This window comes from Ixodes scapularis, unplaced genomic scaffold (genome assembly GCF_016920785.2).
Source record: "Ixodes scapularis isolate PalLabHiFi unplaced genomic scaffold, ASM1692078v2 PGA_scaffold0__279_contigs__length_252992795, whole genome shotgun sequence".
Taxonomy (NCBI): Eukaryota; Metazoa; Arthropoda; class Arachnida; order Ixodida; family Ixodidae; genus Ixodes; species Ixodes scapularis.
In genome coordinates, this window is record NW_024609835.1 from 180,464,466 (window position 1) to 180,490,313 (window position 25,848).

The window sequence follows — 25,848 nt, forward strand, 5'->3', positions numbered from 1 at the left end:
ATGATAAACCAATAGCACTTTCATCTCTGTTTTTTTTTCTTTTCAGGTTCTTATCATCTATCTCCTGGTGTTTTAGCAGTGTTTTCGAAGACCGTCACAGGGTTTGACGATATTTTAGGAATTTGCAGTTTTAATCACTCGATGATTGTTTGTTCCTCGTTGTGACTGAAACAGTTCCTTGCTGTGGCAGCTAGACGCGGCGGAATTCTAGGGGATCACTGAGTCGATAAAACAGTGATCTTGCATGTGCCTCGACGCTCCTAGGCAGTAGTTAAGTTATAGAAACATCAACCAAGGATTTTTATGGGAAAGAAATAGCTGTTCCGAAGTCTCAGTTCCAAAAATTAATGTTGTACTTAATTGGAAAAATAATTATCGTCAAGCCTGCATAATATTTTATGATCTGTTTAAAGGCTAAACACTATATAGCAAGTGCTACTGGCTTTAGTTGAGTTACTTGGCGCGTGTTGGTAATGTCTTTTGTCCTTTCTAGATTTGTTTCTGTAAGTTCAATTTGACCTATCCCAAAGGCAAGTGGATGGTAATTATGGTCAGGACAGGTCAGCGTATCAGATGTTTGAGAATCTTTCCACCACCTTTTCCCCGCCCTAAAATTTTACAGAGGCGATATTTAAAGGAGTGTGCGTTTGTGTGTGTGTGGGGGGGGGGGGGGGGGGGGGGGGGAGGGGTGGCATTCGGGAGCCCTTTTTTAAAATCCCCCACTGATTATATTCACGAAGATCCGGGAGCTGCAGAAAGTGTCACTGTTCGATGACCGTAATAAATGAGAACGACAGCGTGCCATTTCAGTCGTACCGAAGGCGAAGAAAAAAAAAAATCCTAACTAAAACTTAACAAACGTGACAGCTAAACTTGCACATCCCGAATGAAAAAACCAAAAACAACATGTGCACTCAATATCGCATTGAATATCTCTCCACCCTGGTTCAAAAATTCTCTAAAACGTATGTTGCAAAAAAAGAAGAGGTTGTTCCAGAAAGCAAAAAGAACTAACAGAGACGATGATTGGTCCGCACAAAGACTTTGGTCAAAAAACATAAAAAAAAAAAAAAAAATTATTAAAGCAAAAAAAAAAGTTTTTTTTTAAAAGACGAATTGCTACATGTGTTAAGGACCGATCCTCGTAAGTTCTGGAAAATCTTAAATCCCGGTGAAACTCGAAGTCATTGCTTGTTCACAAAACAAGAGGGTAACTGCCTGTCTCATAGCGACGCGGGAGACGTTGAATAGCTTCTTCTCGAAAGGATCGAAGCTTGAGAGAGTTGGTGAACCATATTCTACGGTGACAGCGCAGAGGAACAATCACAGACCAGATACTCAGAAAGACAAAAATTGGGTTGTGTGTATGTTTATACAGCCGAGAACTTGGTCTGCCTCACAGGGGCGACGAGTCTCCCAGCTGTAGATGAGCAGTTTAGCCAGTGCAGTACAACCGCTAGCCTGGGGTCAACTGCACGCGCTGACTGCGTGTGCTTGTCTTTCTGAGTATCTGCTGTGTGATTGTTCCTCTGCGCTGTCACCGTAGAGCTTTTTCTCGACTGTATTCGGTCAAGAACCATTCCCCTTTCCTTCGCCACCGGAGTTTCAATTTTTACCCATGTCTCCCATTTTATTCAAAAGTAACGGCATCACGGTAACGGTATCCCGTCTCGCTGCGCCGCCGGCGATGATGTCATATCTTCAAAGGTACTAAAAATGTTAAAGCCCTGGCCTCGGCCTTCTTATTTCTGCTTTTTCAGCCAAGTCTTGACACTGGCACACTTCCAACTTACTGGGGTTTTGCTACCGTCCAACCAATTCTCAAATCTGGCATGAAGTCCGACCCCTCCAATTATCGGCTATCTACCACATAAGCGTTCCATGAAAGGTATTGGAGCACGCCATTTAGACAGCTATTATGTCCAACCTTGACGGCTATGACGTCCTTTTTTTTTCGAGTCAGGACGGCTTCCCGCAAGACTACTCATGTAATACTGAACTACGTGAGTTATTCACGAATTTGCACTTTAACACCCATGCGGGCACGCACGCAGACTAATGTTATCTTCATCGACTTTGCAAATGCATTTGACGCAGTTCCGCATGGTCACCTACTTTTAAAATTGCCCCATCTTCAAATAGTCCCATCTATCGTAGAATTGATTCCAGCATTTTTACGTGGTTGAGCCCAATCAGTAAGGTTAAATAATACCCTTTCCTCAAAATATCTGTGATATCAGGCGTTCCTCAGAGTAGAGTAATTTGTACTCTCTCGTTTCTCATTTATATGAATGACCTTCCATTCTCCTTAACATCTCCAATCAAATTGTTGACAGACGGTTGTGTCATATACCTAAAAATAACTAGTACAGATGATAGTCGCGCTCTGCAAACTGACCTTGACACAATTAGTAGTTGGTGCTTAAAATGGCAGCTAACATTAACATAAGCAAATGCCGGCTAATGAGAGTTGCCAATAAAACTAATTTGATATTTACCCAGTCCAGTACAGCCTCCTCTCTTTTGAACTAGAAGTTGCCCCGTCCTATAAATATCTAGGTGTTAATTTCAAGTCCAGCTTAACTTGGAACGAGCACATTGAGAACATCATATTAAACGCATTAAGAAAACTCAGTTTTCTGGAACGTACACTGTGCCAGGCACCCCAAGAAACATGCCCGCTTGCCTTTAAGACTATAATTCTACCAAAACTATAATATTCAGAAATAATCTGGAACCTGAACCAAAATTGAAAACTTTCGAAGCCTTACGAAATAAAGCCGCCCACTTTATTTCTGAAAAATACTTTTATCAAACCAGCGCCACGAGTTTAAAACAGAATCTGGGTATGTCTTCTACGGAGATAAGAAGGAAGAGTTTGCACTTGTGATTTTTTTTAAACAATTTATTACAGTGACTACTTTCAGACAAACGTTCTGTAGGCTTGCAACCAATATTTTGGCCCGATGGGATAACACCCAGAAAGCGGAACCTTTCGCCATCGCGAGCTAATCTATTCCTCTCTTCTCCGTTAGTTTTGTGTATTTCATATTGGAACGCGCTCCCAAACTCTGTGGCAACAAAACGTGACGTGTTGTATGGAAATAAATGTGACGATCTATTGTTGAATTAGTTCCAAGATGATAATCTGTTTCGGCTTGAACGTGCTCGACATTGTGTACATGACTTGAGTCATTCAAGGGTACTTCTGATCTTGTTCTTTATTGTTTTATCGATTTTTGAACCTAAAGTTTTATATGTATTGTGCTTTTGTGTGATATTTTTTAAATCCTCGCTCATGTAATACGTTCGAAAGGGTGGCTTTGAGCAACAATAAATGAAATGAAATGCCGCCCGTATGCATACCATTTGAAGGACCCATATAAAGAAAAATGTAAAAACATGGTAGTTTTATTAGTGGAACACACCATTTTACTAGTTAAAGAAAATCACCCTTGGTTTATATCCGTATTATAATCATGAAACATAAAAACACCTCTCAGCGCTGTGCGCCACATTTATTTAATTAAGATGTCGCTAATTGTAAACTTATTAAAATTATAGGTTGAAGAAAGAAAAACCTTCATGTGCAGTCCGACAGGGAAAGTATGAGGACAACCATGACCAAACATCAAATTGACCTCTGCGTTCCTCGTTAAAAAAAATGCTTATATGGTTGTTTCAAATGCTATTAGGTGATATAGGTCGTATCGGTGCGTGTGTTTTTTTTCCTCAATAGTTACGAATTCCACGAACTACTAAATGATAATCGATTCGAAATTAATTCACGCACTCCATGTCGTTTAGTTACTGTAGTAGGAGGCGGGATCTTCATTCTCGATATATTATTTTAAACATGAAAAATTACAATTTAACTTTTTTTCTCATATTCAGAAAGCTTGCCGGCTTTATTTGTAGTACAACCCAATACCTTATCGAGAAGTAGCTTCATTTCATCAAAGCCGCTGCGTTTAACGTTATCATCCTCAAGAGTATGGGACATATCGCACCTCAGAAAAATGATGTAAAAATGGGTCTAAGCCGAACAGCTGAAAACATCGTTATATTACCTGCAAAGCATTGAGGTGCTTGTAAGACAATATATATAAATACTAATTGAAATCTCAGGAACCTAAACTTTGTATTCCTATGCCCGCTTTTTTTTTTTCATAAGCTTTATGAGCAGTTTTTTTTTATTAGTTTAGAACCTATTCACTATATCGATGAAATTGGTTAGAGTCTAAAAAGTACCTTTCCTTATTACTTACCTGTAATCAGGCGAAGTTCCGCCGAAAGATAAAATTAAGATAAGATTTAAGATAAAAAAGAACAGTAACATTCCCGAGAATTGTAATAGCGTGGGACTCATAGCACGCATCTGAATTAGAAATGTAATGTAAACAAGAACAACAACAACAACTGGATATGTCGGAATCTTACCCATTGTTAAAACATGACATCCAAATGTGGCTCATAGATTAGACACCATCAGCGCATCATACCGAGGTACGCGTTCGTACACACTCAATGCTTGAGTGAATATTCGGGTTAGGGTTGGCGATTAATGAATTCGTGACAAAAATAAGTGAACTACAACAATGTTCGGGGCGAGGTATTCTTTGTGACTCATGGGAACATAGCTGCGATGAACATCGGCAGCACAAACTGGCGTCACAACATTAGACTGCTCGGCCTTCCGTGTGTCCAGAAGGCTAGCGCTGCTCCAAGTTACTTTGTTTTTCTCCCCAACAGAGAATGATAAAAAAAATTAACACCTTAAATATATTAAGGAGACATATTTTTAATTTTGAACCGTATCCAGCAAAAATATAATCTCGCGGGCTAGTTCGTTGTCCATCATGAGGATATATAGAGCAAAACAACAAGGAAGGAAGGACAAGAGTGACAGGATGAGCGCTAGCTGACAAAAAAGTCAAATTAGACGTTTTAGTGATTTATTGTCTGCCAGTAGGGGCCACACTGGTTTACACTGTAGATGAGCAATTTCGCCAGTGCAGTACGACTGCTAACCTGGGGTCTTTAACGCGCTCACGCAGCAGTGATACACGACCGCATGCCGGTAGGATGCTCATCCAGATCGAGACGGGCAGGGGTGGGGCTCGAACCCAGGATCACTGGGTTCTGCAGCGCGAGATTTCGCTCCACGCGCGTGGAGCTGGGTGTGCGCTAATTACCCCACTCGGCCATCGAGTGGGTTAAAGCGCACACCCAGCTCGACGCGCGTGGAGTGAAAGCTCGCGCTCCATATCAAGTGAAAACCCGTATTGTACTGCGGAATTGTTCTGTGGTAGGTGCTGTATAACCTCCTTTGAGTTAGGGATGAGCACGGTGGGGATGAGGAATGGATAGTTCGGTCTGAGGTTCGACAGATGATGCATTTAATATCGTGACATCACCCCTTTCCACGCCCCCTTTTCAGTCGCTAGCACACGGAAAGGACACCCTTTTTTGTGTGCTTTTGCGGTGAAAAACATGTATAGTGGACCTTTGTGAAAGTTCAAATCATCTTCATTTTTGTCATTCCAAGTTTGGTAGATAATGGGAGCGCAATAGCTTTCATCTATTTGGTCTTGATTTTTGATTGGTTAAAGTCTACGGCCGCGATAGCCTTTTGTTGATAAATTGATCTAGGGATAACTACAAATCCCCTTCTTTATCTGAGTCCCACATGTTTAACTCTTTCTCAGTGAAATAATTCAACACCCGTGTCTTGTTCAACCTCCCTTCACGACCATTGCCAGATCTTAAGAGCACATCTAAGCAGTCTTGAAAACTACGGGATCTTACATCTTCATGTGCCTTTTCCGCCAAGTCATATACGTTGGACAGTAGCTGTATACCCTGTCTTTTTGGTGATGTCCAGAATTTCGGTTTTTTTTCTAGAATTCTGCTTATATCTGTTGGTAAGGAAGTGTCCCCCAAAATAGTGATGCTTAGTCTTTTGCTTTCTTTGTTTTGGATCCAGGGACCTTTTGCATGAAATACAAACGACCACCATAGGTATTTAGTTGCTCTAGAGGTCAAGTCAAGCAGGAACTTATATTGTCGACCTTGGCCACCTCCAGTATCTCCACCACCAGCTAGGACCCATGAACACGTTCGGTAAAATCTCACCTGCCTCCATATCTCTGAGCGTACGATACCGCAGATCCTTCTAGCGTGATGTTGGTATGGTCTCGCCGATCCGAAAACCATTTGAAGGTATGATGGAACCACCCCATATCTGAGGGTGACTGAGTATAACGGTGCCTTGCAGTTGCAGAAAGTGAAAAAACAGCAAAAATATGTCGGCTACCAACGTGGTGTGGTGTATAAAATTCCTTTCACCTGCGGCAAAATATATGTGGGTCAAAACGGACGATGTATGAACGACCGCCTACGAGAACGTGCTTTATTCTTGAGGTCATCGCCAGCTGGCCATTTAGCAATACACGTAAGGGATTGTATGTCCACTGCAAAGTTTCGCCCATAGAGATCATACATACTAACTCTAGAGGAAAAGGTCCGCCATTTTCCCATGCATTCTGGCTGCCGCAAGCGGCGGAGTATGCAGGTAGACCTTCGGGGTCCCACATGGTTACCAACTGCCTTCGATTTCACAAATATATCATCAGAGCAGTTTCATGAACCTCAACAATCCACGGACTTGCCGGTGGAAAAATATTCGCGTTCCTTTCGAAGCTTTTTTTTTTTGCATAGCACGCAGATGTACGGACTCCCGTCAACACTAAACTAAACCAGATAACCGGCTTCGGTTATCTGGTTTAGTTTCGTATTTCCGGGCGCGGGTGGCCGCGCCCGAAAATACGAAACCGCGCAACTACCAGATTTTCGAGATTTCGACAGAAGGGAAGTTATCGCAGCGTAATGAGTATGCTGCTTTTTATAAACCTTAGAATAGCTCAGAATTTAGTTTGCAATGTTAAATTATCACTGTTTATATTGCTGAGAGTTTTCAGTCTTCGCGATTACCATTGCGACTGTCGTCCTTCAGCTGGCAACATTGGTTTCTTTTTCTCGTGTTCTGTCGCTCTCTTTCGCGATCTTTCACTCAGGACCCAGGATGTCGGCGCGCGGGATTTTCCACTCCTCCTCACTCTCCTTTACCCCCCTGGTTTCGCCATACCAAAATCCAAATGTGTTTCAGGACTAAACGAACACGTGAGCTGTACGAAGCTCGAACAATATTGTCTCGTGGGCTGTGTTCATCAGCATCCCGTCGATGGCCTTATCACAAAAGGAACTTTGCTACCTTAATGCCACGACTTGACGACAAAACCTGCTTGCAAGTTTTATCTTACTTTTTGCCTCAAACTTCATCTTCGTTTTGTTTTTTACCTTCTGCGATTGGTGTTCGTGTTCTTCGCCAATTTGATTTTAGCCTTCACCCTTTTTCTCTTTTTCTCCTTCTCTTTTTTAGTTTTTCAAAAATAATGCTCCAAATACTTTCTTTCCGCTTTTTTCCTGCTGTTTGAAAACTGAAAGGTACCATCAGTAATTATCCTTAGCGTTGTGTTTTATTTTTAATAGGTATAACAAACGCCTTTGAGGGTGTTCTTGTTATTCTTTCTTTTAAACGATAGCATCGGGAACTTCTTTCTTCTCCTTTTTCATAAAGTGTATTAAAACGTCAGCTGTCAGTTAGCGCGCATCCCGTCTCCCTCGTGGGGGATCAGTGGCCGAGTGGGCAGCGGACGCTAACTCGGAGCACGTGGAGCGAACGCTCGCAGTGCAGAACCCAGGGTCCTAGGTGCAATCCCCACCCCTGCCCGTTTCGATCTGGATGAGCATCGTACCGGCGTGCGATCGTGTGGTGCGCTTCAAGGACCCCAGGCTAGCGGTTGTACCGCACTGGCTAAATTGCTCATCTACAGCCGAGACACCAGACGCCCACTACGACAGACTAACTTCCGGCTGTATAGACATACACACACCAATTTGTTGTCTCTCTCGTCCTTCCTTCCTTGTTGCTTTGCGCTATATATCCTCATGATATCCAGCGAAAGTCCGCAAAAATATCCTGGGACTTTTAAGTCTTTCACTTTGGAAGGTACCTCTCCTCAAAAAGCTACCTGAATTAAAAAAAAAAAAAAAACTTAAAACAATTTTTTTTTTTGAGAGCCGTGAACGAGTCGCGGTAAACTGATCAGGCAAAGGAGTTTGGTTCAGCATGTAGCGCTAGTTTATGCCAAACTTTCGCAACAATAAGACGATCCTCAGCCAAAATTATTGGATCCAATCTCGAGCTCGAGCTTCCGAGCGCCCTGCCGAACTTTGACGAAACGTACGTGCCCCTATCTTGCGCTGGCCGCGATCGACAGCTTGACTCCAGCGGTTTACAGGACAGACATAACGTCTTCGTGTGAAGACGTTATGTCTGACCATCTGTGAAGATTGCATATGTATGGAGAATCGTGTAGTCGGTCTTGCTATTCGCTATGTTATTTATGCGCAACGCAATGATTGGCTGTATATGTGTTATGTGGGAAAGTAGACGCAAGGAACTTTTTCATAAATAGTGCGGCTATTACTCGAGTAAATACGCTGGTGGGCTCGAAGTTCCCTCACTGTTCATATTTCATTTGAACCCGATGGTACCTCAAAAGGTTAATCCGCGTGTGCGACGACCCGGCTGCGGGTCTGCGGGAGCAAAGCACGAGACGGCACTTCACTGCCACGTGCCTCCTGTGAACTGAAGTTATGGCGGCGTCACACATGCGTCGAACGCTTGGTGAGATCTAACTATCAAAAGTCCGGCCAAAAATTATAGAAAATAGCCTGAACTTACCAAGCGTTTGGCGCACGCGTGAAGCCGCCATAACTTTAGTTCACAGGAGGCAGGCGGTAGTGAACGGACGAGACGTCTCGTGCTCTGCAAGCGCAGAGCTACAGCGAGGGTGTCCCATTTCCAGAGAGGCGAAAGTTCCCACTATGCTTTTTGGCAGCGGTGGTGTAATGACACTGGCTGGTGACATCAGTCAATTCTCTGAGGGTGGTGAGGTTACGATATTCAAGGAGAGTTGACATATGCATATGAACCGAACGCGTTGTTATATTGACCTGAACATCAGACTTACCGCAGTTTTCGAAGGTAATAGATCGGAACTCCGCGGCAGCGAGCGTGAAGAAAGCGCAGATGTACACCGCGGAGCGCATGTTGCCAGAGAATTCACACACAGAACCGAACGAATCAAGGGCCTTGAGCGTCTGGGGGTCTTAGGGCTTCCCACGACTCATTTTATTTACCATCTAGGTTGCGTTGGAACCGGTCTCGAGATACACGGGCGCAGATCATTTTGTGATCGTGATTTTTGTATTTGTTGGTTTTGTCGTTGTGGCGTGAATTGAGGAAAAGGCTAGAGGGCTTTGGTCTCTCGGGATATGTAGTGGCTGTCGTGGTTTTCTGTTTTATCGGCCTAATTGGAGACATAGCAGTTGCGCGTCGTCGCAAGGTACCGAGGCAGAAAGGAGGTTTGGTATGTTAAAGCCTCAATGGCTTCTACATATTAAGCCCTACAGAGAGACGACTGTAAGGATTGGTCGCCTAGAGGGGTTGAAGTTAACACAGTTTGTTTTCTGCCTTTTCACGTTGCGATGCTACGGAGAAAAAGCCTAATATTCTAATCACAATTTGCGTGTATCTAAAAAAAAAAAAAAAAAAAAAAACAATCAAGCATACAACACATGTTTATGCACGAGACGGAACTGCTTGCGCTCCATCTCAGGTTGATGCCAATTTATTATTGCGGAAATCTGCTAGACCTTGTGGACTTCCCCTAAAATCATTACAACCAACTGTGTAAACAAAGTTCCCTAGAGTTTCGGCTTCACGTCTGTCTCGCTTGTCGACGGTGGATGCTGGAAAATTCTTTCTGTGCGATGCAGTAGTCGACGTGAGCACATTACCAACGAAAAATAAATTAAACTTCTTCCAATTGATCATTCTGAAAAAACCCGGGGAGCATAGAAAGTGCCGTATGTGAATTATGCGCGCGTTATCTTTTTTGTGCTTAGGCACGGGGAGCTCCTGGGTATTCGTTGCATGCATGCCATGCTCATGTGCTTCTCGAGTTTATCAAAACGATAACGACAATTAAGTTTAAGTGAATTAACGAGTAGGCAAGCTGCTTGCGCCTCCGCTCGCCTCCTCGTGGCGCTCAAAAAAGGCGCCGGGCTGCGTATCGCATGCTTCATGTTTCGATTTCCACTGTGCCACTTGGTCGTCTTGCTAACTACAATTATATATGCTTAGTTATTATTATCACTAAGTACGCCTTTTGCATACCTTGAATTCTTATGTAGTTCCTGCTATGTGATACACGTATATGGTGGGCTGCCTTGGCGTGTACGACGGTTTTTTGTTACGCTCGAAAAAAGCGTAATGCGGGGGTCACACTCTTTACACTTCACACAGAAGACAGTCTGCAAACACGAGTCACCGCAATATCCGCGGTTCGAATGCCGCGTGCAAAGTTTCCTCCTCGAACTCATTGCCATGCGGCACTCGAAACGGGGATCTCGCGATGACTCGCGTTCGAATCTGCATGCATACTGTCGTTTGTATAATGTGTAAGCAGTATGACCCCGGCTTTACGCTTTGTGAATAATATCCAGTCCTCTAACACTTTTTTTTAAAATTAAACTAATTAATACCATCACTCATAACTCAATAAAAAGGTAACTAAGTACCTTAATTACTAGCTACCGAGCGTCAATTTTTGTATCAAAATTACAGCTTTGGATTTATAGTTACCATAACGACCAGACACGCACATGCATTTGTTTCCTTTAATATAGTTTTCCTTTCAGTCGTCATCTTGCAGTAATGCAGCAGATGTCTATTGTTGTCCATTTTGTGTTGCAGAAGTGGAGTCTGCAAGCAGCTGAATGTATTGTGGCGGTAGAATTATATGAGAGATATGTTTCTGGATTGAAATCCAACCCCGATAGTCTAAGACAGAATGATCCAAAGAACATTTTCTGACACTGAAAAATATCGGTTCTCCTAAATATACTGCTCTTACGCTTTCTTTTTAACAGCTTTTTGTAATGGTTAGACTAGGATGGTTTATAGGAGAGGTTTATAGAGTCTCTATTTTTGAAGAGTTGGAACATTTTCTTTTCAAGGTACCGTCATGTTAAGTCCTTGGTGAGAGTGCCCTTAACTGGACGCCTCATTTGAGTGCGCTGTTCAGAGTGCATGCTCGCAACGAGCGCACATTGATAGGCTGCTAAGACCGGCAATCTTGACGGTGTGGGATGCACGTTGCAAGGTGAACCGCGGAAGCTCGCCGTGAGCACGCGCTCAGCAACCGCGCACACAGCTATGGCCGCCAGTGAATACTCGTCGGAGTCACCGACAGCTGAAGAACCACAGGGCGTGGCTCGATATGTTAACGCTGCTCGCCATTCGTTCTTCGGTGTTCGTATCGCCTAATGCCATAACCTCATTGGCTGATGAGCGATAAAAATATGCTCGGAACTCACCACGCCCTATGCATCTTAAAGCCCGACCTACAAAACGCTTTTCCGCCAGGTAGGAATATCCTCCTCACCACCCTATCTTTTTCCCCCTCTCCCGGACGGCGGGGGGACTCCTGTTGCTGCATGTTGTGGCTGGATAAGCCGAAATGAGCTCCCGGCTTATCCAGCCCTAAGATGCTGCAACAAAAGGAGTCCCCCCTTTGTCCAGACACCAAGGGGAGAGGAGAAAACCGGAAGGGTGGCGAGGAGGATGCGGTGACGTATTTTGTAAGTCGGTATTTAAAAGCTTCCAGTTGCTGCGGTTGGAGGAAGGGGATTGCGGACGAAGCGAGAATCGAAGTAAAAAGGAACGGCGAAGTTCCGTTGCTTTGTATCGCTGTTTGAAAGGCGACGTCTCTCAGGGGGTGTCGAGTTTCGTTTGATCTTGTTCGCGTCGTACTCGCTTGTCCGGATAAACTTTGCCGATGCCTAACACAGAGCGTACAGATGTTTGGAAATGGACTACACTTCAAGATAGACATTCCTATTATGGAGCATGGAGCTAGAGGGACAGCTCGAACACCAACATTTGCTTCTCCATACGGTGTGCATGTTCGTCCGCTCCTTGCGTACCTAGTGCGATTGTTTACCCCCCCCCCTCCCCCCCCCCCCCCCCCCCCGAACTCAACCAATGAAACTGCGCGCTTGGCTGTATGGTCATCAGGCGTTCCCAACGCTTTCTCTACATTGTCTTTTGATTGGCGCGCTCCTTCTTGCATTCCGACGAGCCAAAGACGCGTTTTAAAACACTCTTTCGCCGTATTGGTTCGCACTCTCCCGGGTTAAAATGTCTAGTTTACACCAGTTTGCCTTCATGCTGACTTTGACCTATAGACCATCTCAACTCCCTGACGTCGAGCTGATGTGGTGACGTTACTGTCGGCACTGCGCATGCGCAGATCCTTCGCCTCAGGCGAATCTGGTTTCTGCGAGCGCGCAGTGCCCTCACCCGGGTGGGCAAATGCGGGATTGTTTGTAAACCGTGTGTTGGTCGATACTTCGTTTCAACTTAAGTCCAGACGCAGCCGACGCTACGAGTTAATTTGACAAATGAAGCAGCGTGGGAAGCGCGAATCACTCATTTTCTGTTTGTGATTGTTTCAGCAATGACAGAACCCGTATACGGCAACATGATGGTGCAATTTTGATGCTGTCTGATTGGTCCCGTCAGCTCTTTGCGTCGGCTGGGTATAAACTGAAAGTGACACAAAGTTTAGTTGAGAATTTAGCATCCACTCCCACAATCAAAGGAAGGATTTTTCTTTTTAGTGAAGTAGTTTTAATGCACAAAGAAACTGGTGGAGGGGGTAGACTAGAGCACACGGGGACGTCAGAATGTTAGAACGCATAGGGACAGTTCAATGAACAATATAGAACGCCCAAAAAGGCTAAAAGCACCGCATTGTGTTTGTTCGTTGGATATCTTTCCCCTCTGCAGAGTTCGATCGATGTCATTAGCTATAAGTGTAGCTTGCTGGTTTGTATAGCTCGTCTTTCTATATCGTGGTAGTTTTTTTTTCAGCTTCTGTTTTCACGAATTGCCCAGTTCTTCAGGCTTTGTGTTTTGGTTTTGTCTGGCTCATTTCCGTTCTGATGTTTGTCTGCGTGCCGATACGAAAATAGGCTCGCCAGAGAAGATACCCGTTGCCGGGCGTCTGTGATTACGTCTGCATCCGCCGCCGACCCTAGCCGTTTCAGTGTGGAGGTATTGTTCTCGGTATATTTTTACCGATATAGAACTGACTTTTAGACCTACGTTTGAACCGAGGGCGGCATGTATTAAGTTAATTTTGTTATCTTTACTGGCTGTCCTCCCGGAGCACAGGCGAGAGTTTTCTTTTCGTTATAGCTGACACCTTGTTTCACTTTTTTTTGGGTACAAGCTTTCATTTAACGTGAGGATTCAATACATTGATTATGGTTTACCCCAAGGAGAGAAGAATCAACGCAGTCAGTTGATGCCACAAAAATTAGTTCGAGGTTGATGTACAGGGGGTTGATAATTGGGCTGGTTGGTAATCCATGACTGCAAATCCAACGCAAAGGATGATAACAAGAAAAGGACACAAACGTGGTGCTACTTAAAGCTGAAGCTTTATTCGTGTTGGCATCCGGTAAAATTACTACCGACTTTAACAGAGCAAGCCAGGGAAGTAAAAGCAACACAGAGTCTACAAGGCTAAAATTCGTGTAAAGGTTACGTGTCATATACAGCAGTGTTACTCACTCCTTCCACTTGTCCAAGAAAACGGAAATTCTTATCCGACAACGACAAAGAGTGTAACATTAATGACAAAAGACAGTAACATGAAAATTAGGGCCACAGTGTGTTACACTGTGGCCCTAATCTTTAAGGTCACTGTAGGTGGCGCAACGCGACACGGGTAGCGCCATCAGAGGGTTTTGGTAGCGCTTGCACTGAATGGCGCGCGAGCCCTGGGCTGCCAACTCGCGAAAAATTTTCCAGATTAAGGTAATATACAGGTCTCTGGGGATAAGGGAAATCTTGCTAGTTTGAGGAAAATTTTGGGCACCGTATATATCTGAAATGTTACAGGTCAAGTATGACTTTTTTTGAGATAACATGGAATTTCAGAAGCTTTGGCTACATTTGAATTATTTCCTCTAGCCGTTTGACGGTTTGTGGTGCGACCATCTGGCAACGCTGAGGAGTACTAGGCTAGGTAGCGCAAGATACCGCCCGTTATAAATAATACAGCCGTTAGCATCCATCGAGCCATCCAATTTTTTTCGGCAAAATCAGTTTTCATCACCCTCTGAAAACTGTGGAGGAAGGTTCATGCCAAGTCAAACACTCTAAGAGCGCCACTGTGCCTTCTAGAAAAAAAAAAAAAAAGCTTGAGTACAAGAAGAAATATTGCAATGTCTGGAGATACAGACATACCATGACTAATAATATTTCGTGAAGTGTTGTCGTGTTCCGTGTTCGAGTTTGAGAACTCTCGCTTGGGTTACTCTATTCGTTTTGGACTGACTATTATAAAAAAAAGCTAAAGAATTTATTAAAGTAGTATCACATTCTGATGACGTGCATAACATCTGAGCCGAAGATATGGCTTTATTCGCCAGTTTGAATCTCCCGGTAACACTTCCCCCCGCCGGGTTTGCTTTGGCCACGGTTTTAGCCCGGTAAACTAATTTATTGCGAAACGTACGCGAAGGTGTAAAGTCTATCCCTAAAGCAAATTGTCTGCTTCTTGCGCAGTTGGTTGCGGTGACGTCAGAATGACGCCGAGCAGTGAATTGGCTTTGGTGAAAAGGGAAGTGGGTAAACCACAATGCTAGTTGCCTTGAGGTCAACCCACTATTTTTGTCAATCAGCCAATAAGAGCTCGGCGTTACATCATCGCAGCCCTTGTGCAAGAAGCAGACGAACTTGCACTCCGCATCATATATTTCTCATAGCAAAACTTTAATTGATGCAGGAAACAACGAATATTTAGTATTATATCATTATTCGGGCAAGCGAGGGAAATTTCGACAGCAATAGGGAAATTTCAGGCGTCCGCTAGGGAACTTTTGACTTTCCGTGTCGGCAGCCCTATGTGAGCCTCACTTTCGTGGGGATGTTAATTACACATGTTTAGAAAGATGTTAACCGTTTCGGAGCAACTAAGACAGTTAGAGGCGTCCTTGTCTGATTATTCATTTTGACTACCTTGAAATAAGTCACCAGTGCGGGTTTAAAGCAGACACAACTTGTATATTCGCCATATTTTGAGGAAGCGTACATTGTGCAACTGACGAGTGGGATACTTAAGGGCAAGGTACATTTTACTGAAGCGACTTTTAGATGAACCACGAGAAAGGCTGAACCTATGATATTGTGAGTGGTTTCTGCCAATAAATCAATTGATTGCCTTGCTTTAAAGACTCATTCATATTTAACATGTTCATTTTTGTCTTACTTTAAATACTCAATCATATTTGACACAATTGACACTTATTGCACTATTGCAATAAAACTAACAAACTGAAACAATGCACCAAACTCCAAAATATTTATATGATTATACAAGTTTTAAGATAGAATTTCCTGAACTTGATCGTTTTGACCTCCTCGTTTGTTTTGCTTACAACAATGCCTTATCCACAGACCTACAGAAGAATAAATCAGCAGTATAAGCACTAACTTCATCTTTATGGTTTGGGTAAGAAAATGACAGACAGCTGCTACTCCAAACAAGGTCGCGTTATTGATCTTTACCGCACTAAAAACGTATAGAGCTTCTTTAATATTTCACGAAGTAAAATACGTTAGTCACGGGGTTGATGAGGTTTTCTAGCGTCGTGCTGGCCAGAGCCGCCATTGTTTTTTGCAAACCTAAAAGTTTGCGCTTGTTATATATTGGACTTTTAGCGAATTCGGCTGTATATGCAGTCTCCAACATAAGGAGTATAGGAATGGTACACAAAACGCTTTTCGTTATTTATCTCGCAATAAAGAACGGCCTTACTCTTTATCTAGTGCTGGGCTTTGATTTTTTAAAGAGATTAATCATTAAACGTTTCAGTAAGATCCACTAGTCAAAGTTAGACAGTTTCTGAACTTTAGTGGCGCGATGAAGGTGCGAGTGGGCATGTGGAACAGCCAGTCATGCAGTCAGCTAACGCTTTCTGCTTTTTCTTCGTACAGTTCACGGCGATGTTTCGCGGCTGTCCGGCCCTATCAAGCCCGTGGTATGCCTTGGAGGGAGCGCGCTTGCCGCAAGTTTCCGTGCTGCCACAACCAGACATCTACTCCTCCCGGCAACCTTGGGTTTCTGCTGCACTCCCAATCGTCGCGTCGCCTCAGCACAGCAGTCCAACGGCATCGACATTGACATCGTCACTGGATTTAAACTGCCGGCACGGCCCTCGGCCCTTCAGTGGGCATGTGGAACAGCCAGTCATGCAGTCAGCTAACGCTTTCTGCTTTTTCTTCGTACAGTTCACGGCGATGTTTCGCGGCTGTCCGGCCCTATCAAGCCCGTGGTATGCCTTGGAGGGAGCGCGCTTGCCGCAAGTTTCCGTGCTGCCACAACCAGACATCTACTCCTCCCGGCAACCTTGGGTTTCTGCTGCACTCCCAATCGTCGCGTCGCCTCAGCACAGCAGTCCAACGGCATCGACATTGACATCGTCACTGGATTTAAACTGCCGGCACGGCCCTCGGCCCTTCAGTGGGCATGTGGAACAGCCAGTCATGCAGTCAGCTAACGCTTTCTGCTTTTTCTTCGTACAGGTTGGTCCGTTTCCCTCTTTGCATTGTAAAAAGTCCAACAACCTCTGTCTGCTGGTGTTCCCATGCCCACAAGTGCTCTTTTTATGTTCTTGCGAATGTATTTCGGGTCTGAAGCTTCTCCTGTCTGGTGATATTGAACTTAATCCTGGCCCAGATAAGAAAGAAGTTCAGACAAAAGAGATGAGTGAGATGCTTGTTTTACTTAGAGGCTTAAACGCTCGTCAGGCAAATTTTGAAGCTGGACAGAACCGAATCATGGGGGATATTCAAGCTATCAAGACTGGGCAAGAGTCAATTGAATTAATGGTAACCGATATTCAAGGGAGGCTTAGTACTGTGGAAGCAAAGATAGCCAGTTTAGACATCTTGGAGCGTGAGTTGACAGATGTAAAAGAAACTGTAACCTTCCTGTCACGCGAGAACGCCAGTCTGCGAACACGTCTTGATGAATTTGAGGACAGGTCTCGAAGAGATAATCTAATATTTTACGGTGTTCCCGACTCAAACTCTGAGACCTGGGCTGTATCTGAAAGCAAAGTGCGTGACATCATTGCAAACGAAATGAAGATCATCGTTCCCCCTGAGGGTATCATCCGTGCACATAGGCTCGGTCGTGTTTTTAACCCCAGTAAATGTCGGCCAGTTTTAGTGAAATTCTCATTATTCAAAACGAAAGACCATGTTTTTTCCTCCAGAGGCAAACTGCGCGGTAGTGCCACTTCCGTTGCAGAGGATTTTTCCCCTGCCACTCGTCTTGCTAGAAGAAAGCTGCTCGAATTTGCTAAGGCTCATACACAGTCTTTTAGTCTACGCTATAACAAAGTGTTTTTTGATGACAAATGTTTTTCTTACTGCTCGGCCAGCGATGCCGTTTGTGAGGTCCGCGATTTTATCACGCCGAGCATGAGTTCCATTCGTGCTAATGCTGACCCTGTGGTTGATTTGTCAACGTCATCACAATAACATAACCTGATACGGAACAATCCTAGTCCTTATCTTTCAGTGCTTTTCACCAACATTCGAAGTGTTCTTCGCAATCGTGATGACTTGTCTTCAGCCATCGATTCTTCACTCGCCGACATTGTTGTACTCACTGAAACTTGGCTATCTAGTGTTGTACGCGACAGCGAAATTTTTTGTTGCGAGAAGCGTTTCTCTTTTTATCGATGCGATCGGCTATCTAGGCGTGGTGGTGGTGTCATAATCGCGGTAAATGATAGCATTGAGTCTTGTCTTATCAAGATTGTTACATCTCTTGAGTTTATTGGCGTGCGCTTGCGTTTTAGCCATAAACAAGTTATTTTGTGCGCGTGCTACCGTCCTCCCAATGCCACAGCAAACTTTTTTATAGATTTACACGATGCTCTGAATACAATTCGTACAAGGTTTCCTGCCTTGCCTTTGTTTCTTTTGGGCGATTTTAATCTCCCCGGCATTGACTGGTCTGGTCTATATCCTACCATATCTTCAAATTCTGCTGCGTGTTCCGAGTTTTTAAGTCTCTGCTCCGATTTTTCGTTAACGCAGATAGTTACTAGGCCGACTCGTGTTACGGCAACTTCTGAGAACGTGCTGGACCTTATTCTTTCTACCGCGCCTGATCTTGCATCCTCTCTTACGTATCTACCTGCCATCAGCGATCACTGTTTACTTCACTTTCACCTAAGCGCTCCTGTATCTGCCTTTGCAAAAGCGAAGAATAACTCTTTTCTTGATTATGGCAAAGCTGATTTTGAGGGTATAAACCACGAGTTAGCGCAATTTCTTGACTTCTTCCTATCCAATTTTTCCGAACGCTCTGTCGAGGTTAATTGGACAATGTTCAAAAATAAAGTCAATTCCCTTATTAATTCTTTCGTCCCACGTCGCTTTCTTACTAATAGCTCCACGTCCCCATGGTTTAATAATGCCTTGAAAAGACTTTCAAATAAAAAGAAACGCCTGTTCCGCACTGCTAAGCGTGCAGACACTGTTGAGAGCTGGACGGTTTACCACAACGCAGAAAATTTATACAAAAATGCAATTAAGGACGCCAAACAAACTTTCTTCAGCCAAACCTTGCCCTGTCTGTTATCAACTAGTGTCAAAATGTTTTGGAGTGTTATTAATGGCAAGAAAGACAAGGCTATTTTGCTTTATGACTCTGATGGCATTGTTATGTCTGACGATGACTCTGCGAAAATCCTTAATGAGGTGTTTGTTCAATCGTTTTCTAGAGATGTAAACTGTTCTATTGTTACTTACCCTAATCATGATTTCTTTCCAATGGACCCGCTTGTGTTTGATTTTGATGGCATTGTTAAGCTGATTGACAACCTCAAAGTGTCTTCATCATGTGGTATTGATAATATTAACACTAAGTTTCTAAAGCATACTAAAATTTACAGTGCAATTTTTCTTACTAAGATTTTTGAGCAATCTATTCTTACTGGTGTCCTTCCTGAAGATTGGAAAACTGGCAAGGTGGTTCCACTTCATAAATCTGGCGACAAACACTGCCCCGACAATTATAGACCCATTTCCATAACCAGTACTCCTTGTAAAATGTTAGAGCATATTATTTATTCACATCTTGTTAAATATCTCGAATCCAACTCTTTTTTCTCGTCCTCACAGCATGGCTTTCGTAAATTTCTTTCTTGCGAAACACAACTTCTCATCTTTACTAACGATTTATTTTCATTACTTGATCATGGATCCCAGGTTGACTGTATTTTTCTTGATTTCAGCAAAGCATTTGATAAAGTTTCTCACCAACTACTACTCTTCAAGCTTAGCAAACTCAACCTCGACCCTCAGATACTAACTTGGATTGAGTGTTTTCTTACAAATCGTTCGCAGTTTGTTCATGTAAATAACTCTAATTCTTCAGTGTCTTCTGTTACTTCTGGCGTCCCTCAAGGCTCCGTTCTCGGTCCTTTGTTATTCCTCATATACATCAATGACTTGCCGTTGTGTGTCTCATCATTGCTTAGTTTATTCGCGGATGACTGCGTTATTTATCGTAAGATTACTAATGATTCTGACTCTCTCCTTCTTCAAAACGACTTAAATGCTGTTCTTGATTGGTGCAAGCTGTGGTCCATGACACTTAATACTAAAAAATGTAAAACAATGAAAGTGTCTCGCCGTAACACTACGCCTTTTATCTATCATCTTGATAACGTTTCTTTAGAATGTGTGACTTCATATAAATACCTCGGTGTGCATATTACTTCTAACCTCTCCTGGCATATTCATATTAACCACATCATTGCTAATGCCAATTCTATGTTAGGCTACCTAAAACGTAACTTTTCTCTAGCACCAGTTTCTCTCAAACTAATATTATTCAAATCTTTGGTTCGCTCAAAATTAGAGTATGCAGCTTCAATCTGGGATCCTGGTCAGACGACGCTCACTTCTCATCTCGAGTCAGTTCAGAACCGCGGCGCTCGTTTCATACTTAACAATTATCACCGTACAGCTAGTGTATCATCCATGAAATCTCTTCTCTCCTTGCCACTGCTTTCTTTGCGCCGCAAGTGTTCTCGTCTATGTCTTTTCTATAAAATATATAATTCTAACCCCATTCTTAAAGAAAAGCTCTTCCTCGTCCCACCTTACGTTTCTCCACGCATTGATCATCAGTACAAAGTCGGCATTCCTCATTCTCGAACCTCAGCCTATTACGAATCTTTCATTCCGAGGACATCACCAGAGTGGAACCACCTTCCGGCGTCATTAGTATTATTACCCTCGTTAGATGTGTTTAAAAGTGCTGTTACTAATTATTTTTGCGAAAGTGACCCGTGACCTATTCCATGTCTTCTATTACTGTTTGTTGTTGTTTTTTTCACTCACTCCCCTCTGTAACGCCCCCAGGGCCTTGAGGGTATGTAAATAAATAAGTAAATAAATAAATATACTCACCAAAATAGAGTCAACTCTTCGTACACACTCCACTTACGGCGAGCAAAGTATTTCGATTTTCTTCGCTACCAGTTTATCCTGGGTCACATGGATGTCGCGCATGGTTAATACAAAAACAAAAACAAGTGATTTAGAATAAAAACAAATAATAAACCCAAACAAAAAAATTTAAAGCCCATCCAATTCACGTGAACATGGAGGACCAGCGAAGCTGTTATCTTAACGACAACTTCACGACAACTTTAGGACAACTATATGACATCTATATGATTTACATATAATTGTAATAAAGATACGTACGCTACTTCGTTGTTTAATTGTCTTTATTTGATGCTTAGTGACTAAAGTGATCATTGCCTTATGGTCACGTATGGGCAAAAGTTTTAAACCCAATTTTTCGAGGCACACCTCGAGGACAGTTTTTTCCCATTGAGCTCAAGTCTCTTTATCAGCATCGCAGAAGCGAAAGAAAAGCAGGTTAGATCGGCCAGTTCTGCCCTCAGCCTCGTCACAACGCACTCCTAGCTGAGATAAGTCGGTGACCGTAGATGATAACAAGGGATCAGGACCTCACTATCTAATAATGCCAAGGAAGGCTGACTCACACGGGTTGCCCGGTCTTTTTATGTATACTTTCCACGACCAATCAGAACAAAGGAGCGCCGGTTAAACGGGAGTTTTTTTTTGTTAACATCCATGAACGCATCTTTTTCCAGATCCTAGCACATAACAGGCTTCGCTGTAAAACTCGATAATCACAAACTTGATCGAAAAGCGGTGTATCCCACCTGATCCGTAAAGCCGCGGTCACTACTGCCATAGCCTCCTCCGTATAGAGGAGGCTATGCTACTGCTTACATCATACAAAAAACAGTCTGCATACAGATTCGAACGCGAGTCACCGCGAAATCCGAGCTTCGAATGCCGCATGACAATGAGTTCAAGGAGAAACTTGGCACGCGGCATTCGAACCACGGATATTGTGGTGACTGGTGGTTGCAGACTGCTTTTTTTTTTTTGTATTATGCATAAGCAGTATGACCTTGGCTTAAGGCACCCCGTGGCCCTCCATAGCCCTCGTAACTACGGGCGCCCACTGGTAAAAATAAAGCGAACGCAGAACAACTTTTCCATGCGGATGTGACGCTGCGCCTCCCAGTCGTTCAAACATCTCTCTTTCCTGCACCTGGCCTCTACCCTGTTGTCGCCTCCCTTGTTGACTTTCACGCCAGATGGTGACCCATCGTCCTTCACTCGGCCGATTTCTTTTTGCAAGTTTTGGGTTTTGGTCTCGTTATGATTCCGACATTCTTTGTGACAGGTTGGCCCACACCCTTGTGACAGTTGTATACTCTAAAAGAATCCGGTGCGTCTACTTTTTTTCAATGCACCCGGGAGAGCCGACCGCTGGAAGCAATAGAAGGAGTAGGCGAATGAAGAGGCTGAAAAGATGTTTAGACCTAAAGAGAAACAGTGCGCTGCGACACTGCGGATGACGCTATACGTATTTCCCTCATGTTCAGTGTCAAAGCGCAGACAATTTTTTTAGGCCCACCTACATTTTTCACCCATTGTAACTGGCCGAGCGCCCTTCGTAGATTGTAGCGATTGAATACCTTGAGTGCTTGTCAGAAAAAAAAAGTTTTAGATTTTTAGTGTGTACACGTTACGAACACCCCCCCCCCCCTCTTTCCCCCTTCTTTATGAAAGGAACTTAATAGCGTTCCTTGTTGTTTAGTCATATATTAACAAATACTAGTTACTTGTTCCTTTTGACGGGGAGTAACTGAGTTTTTCGGTTTCGGAGAAAGTGACGAAATGCAACTGACACTTTAGTAGTAAAGCGTTACGTGCAAATTTGTTCAGTAGCTTAGAACACAACAATATGCAATCACAGTGCTCCAAGTTGTAAGATACGTTCTTCCGAGGAACATAACCAGCCACATAATGCCGACTTACTCCAGGAATCGAAGCGCTTTTTTACGAAAACGTATAGGGTGTCCGAAATGCTGAGGCTCCATCTAAAATAAGCCGTAAAAATCGGCGCCTGCACATAGCAATATAAACTTATCGTTAAAGGTGTATTTCTGTAAAAAATAGGGCCAATAAACTTACAAGGTTCAAGGGCGGACGGCGACACAGACGACCGACTCGAGTGGGGGTGCGTTTGGGGTGCGCATTGATAGATCTGTGTCGGGAGCAGCGTTGGAAGGTGTAGCCGAGCAGAGAAAAAAAGCAGGCGACAGTAAGACGAAATACTTCGGCAGCAAGAGCGCTGTCCTTATGCAACCATGCAACCGCGTTTTCTCTTCTTTTTGTTACTTCAAGTTTTGCTATCATTGTCCGCATTTATTTTTAAACCAAAAGTAGATGACAAAAAATATTATGTCGTCGCGGGGGGTCTCGATATTTTGTAAAAGCAAGCCTGAACAAGGAGGTAGCACCAGTTGTCAATACGTGCGCCAAACGCCCCCCGGTCTTCTGTGTCGCCGTCTGTCGCTGACATTGGCAAGTCTTTCCTACAAAAGGAGAGCTACGCCTTGTAATTTTACAAGGTGAAACCCGCCTGTCAAATACACCTATGAGGAAAAGATTAGATTGCTACGAACAGGCGCCGATGTTTACGGCCCATTTATTTTTTATTATAGGCACTCTAAAATATCTGCGCGTCCTTCTTCTCCCAGAGCATGCCGGCTGTGTTTGGAGATTTGTGTTTGTCCTTTATCCCTCTTGTTCCCCTTCTTCAGGGATTATTTTCATCATTCTTGTCCAGCTCGCTTGCACCTTTGCATTCAATTTCATTCTAATAATAACCAATCAACGCAGTTAAAACGAGGGGCTCAGATATCTCACGGGAGATTATGTCTTCACGCGTAAGGACTGTCTGCGTAAATCGGAATTCCGTGGAAAAATCTTGTTTTCGACAACCTTTATTCGTGCTACGTTGCTTACGTAGAACGCTATATTCAGCAGCATGTGTGCTCTTCGGGAAAGTGGGCGGGCGTGCCTTCTTAATGAACAGTGCGTGTATTATATTGTCACCGCCAATCTAGAAAAGGCAAGGCGTGACAGTCCCGGACAACTATAGTGACTTTCGTCACTATAGTTACTATGACAGAGGGCGCGGCTTATCATGATCACGTTTCTTGCATTGTGATTCGTTCTTCGGCGTCCTTATCGGCTAATGTTGCAGTCTCGTTGGCTACGAAACGATAAGTAGAGCTAAAGTTTTTGCGGTAGATCTAGCAACTATCTGTAAGCGGCGTATTTCGAGGAATGTTGTGAAGCGTAATGTTTAAATATTTAAAAAAGGGTATACCCCAAATCAAACCATAGCAAACGTTATGATCTCTCGTATATTTTGTTTTCTCTGCGACCTCTCGTTTCCTCTGCGACCTCTCTGTGATCTTTCGTGTATTTCGTTCTTTCACTGTGACCGAAAAATTATGATTCTTCGAGATGCTTCGCCGGGCGGTTCGGGAACAGAAAATTCCAGAAAGGTGCGACGAGATTAATTTGTTTAAGATGCGCATCGTTTGGTCCCAAGCGTCTTCGCAGACACTTCACTGGCTCAGGAACATGGTACATCGCAGACATACCCCGACGAGGTTAACTAAGTTCTTCAAAACGCGCATTTATTAGTCCCACGCGTGTTCACAGGTGCTTCACAGGCTCAGGAAAAAAGAACATATCATAGTTCTTCAAGATGCGTATCCACTGGTGCCATATGTGTTCGCAGTAAGCGGAATTTACCTTAGCAGCCCGGGATGAGAGCTCCTAGGATGTTGTCGTAAAGATGAAGAAACAATGCCCTATGTGCTACCTCTGGCGAGCAATCTGAAATGAATGATCGATGTAAGTTTCCCTGTACCATAACGCATTTACTGGAGTTACTGACCTCTCTTTATAAACGAAACCTGCGCTAATGTCCTGCTTCCCGGCCGAGCGAGCGTATAAAATGTCACCGCTATTGACAAAAAGAGTCCAGCAACTTAGACAATCCAAGTAGATTTGGAACCTTCGTGTCTAATCCCTTCTGTTCGTGAATCATATTGTTACTTAAAGCTTAAGAAGCAGTATTGGGTAAGTTACTTTTAAAAAAGTAATTCGTTACAGTTACATTTACTTTCAGAAAAAAGTAGCGAAGTTACCGTTACAGTTACCGCAACAAAAGAGTAACTCGTTACAGTGACAGTTACTTTTAAAAAAGAACGACGTTACTTTTCAGTAACTTTTCTTTAACGCATACACATTTATGAAAAACTAGAAAACGCCCCTCACAAAGTTTTATTGCATAAAATTAAAACGTATGTTCTTCTTTGTTCTCATCAACATCCCTATCCTTGGTAGCACTAGCACATTGCTGGGTCGTTGACGGTTGCGCTGGGTTCATAGAGTCCCTGGACATATTTCAGTTCGTACCCGGCAAGCCAGAAACAAACCCCGTGCAAACGACAGTAAATTTTGTCTTGGCTGTAGACACCACGCTGGAGTAGTGGCGCAAATCAAAATACGAAACATGCGCAGTGCCCTCCACGTGTATCGTTATTTCATATTTGATTCACCCGATAAAAAAGCGTTTGCGCTGAAAAAAGAAAAACCGCAGCACAAAGAAGAAGCGGTGCGTAAAGATAACTCGATTTTTTTTTTCCTTCATCAAATCTACATGTAGCTATATTCGCGTCGTGACTCGCGAGAAAGAATGTATTCAAAAGGTTGTGCAAGGCCAACTGGACACTCGAAATGTCGGAACTGACAATTTGGAAAGTGCAAGGAATAGCTAGATTGTACTCGTTCAATGATATATCATTCATAAAAAAAACGTAAAGTAACGACAAAAGTAACTTTGTTACTTTAACCGTTACCTCAAAAAGTAATAGAACTACAGTTACAAGTTACATTTGTAAAAAGTAATTGCTTACAGTTACAAGTTACCAAAAAAGTAACAAAGTTAGAGTAACGCGTTACTAGTAACGCGTTACTACCTAAGACTGTAATAAAAAGCACAGGACCTGCCTTATACAATCTTGTGCGCAACAAAGACGAGGACAAAAGCAGAGAAGAGGACACAACAAGGCGCAAATTCAGAAATTTGCGCCTTGTTGTGTCCTCTTCTCTGCTTTTGTCCTCGTCTTTGTTGCGCACAA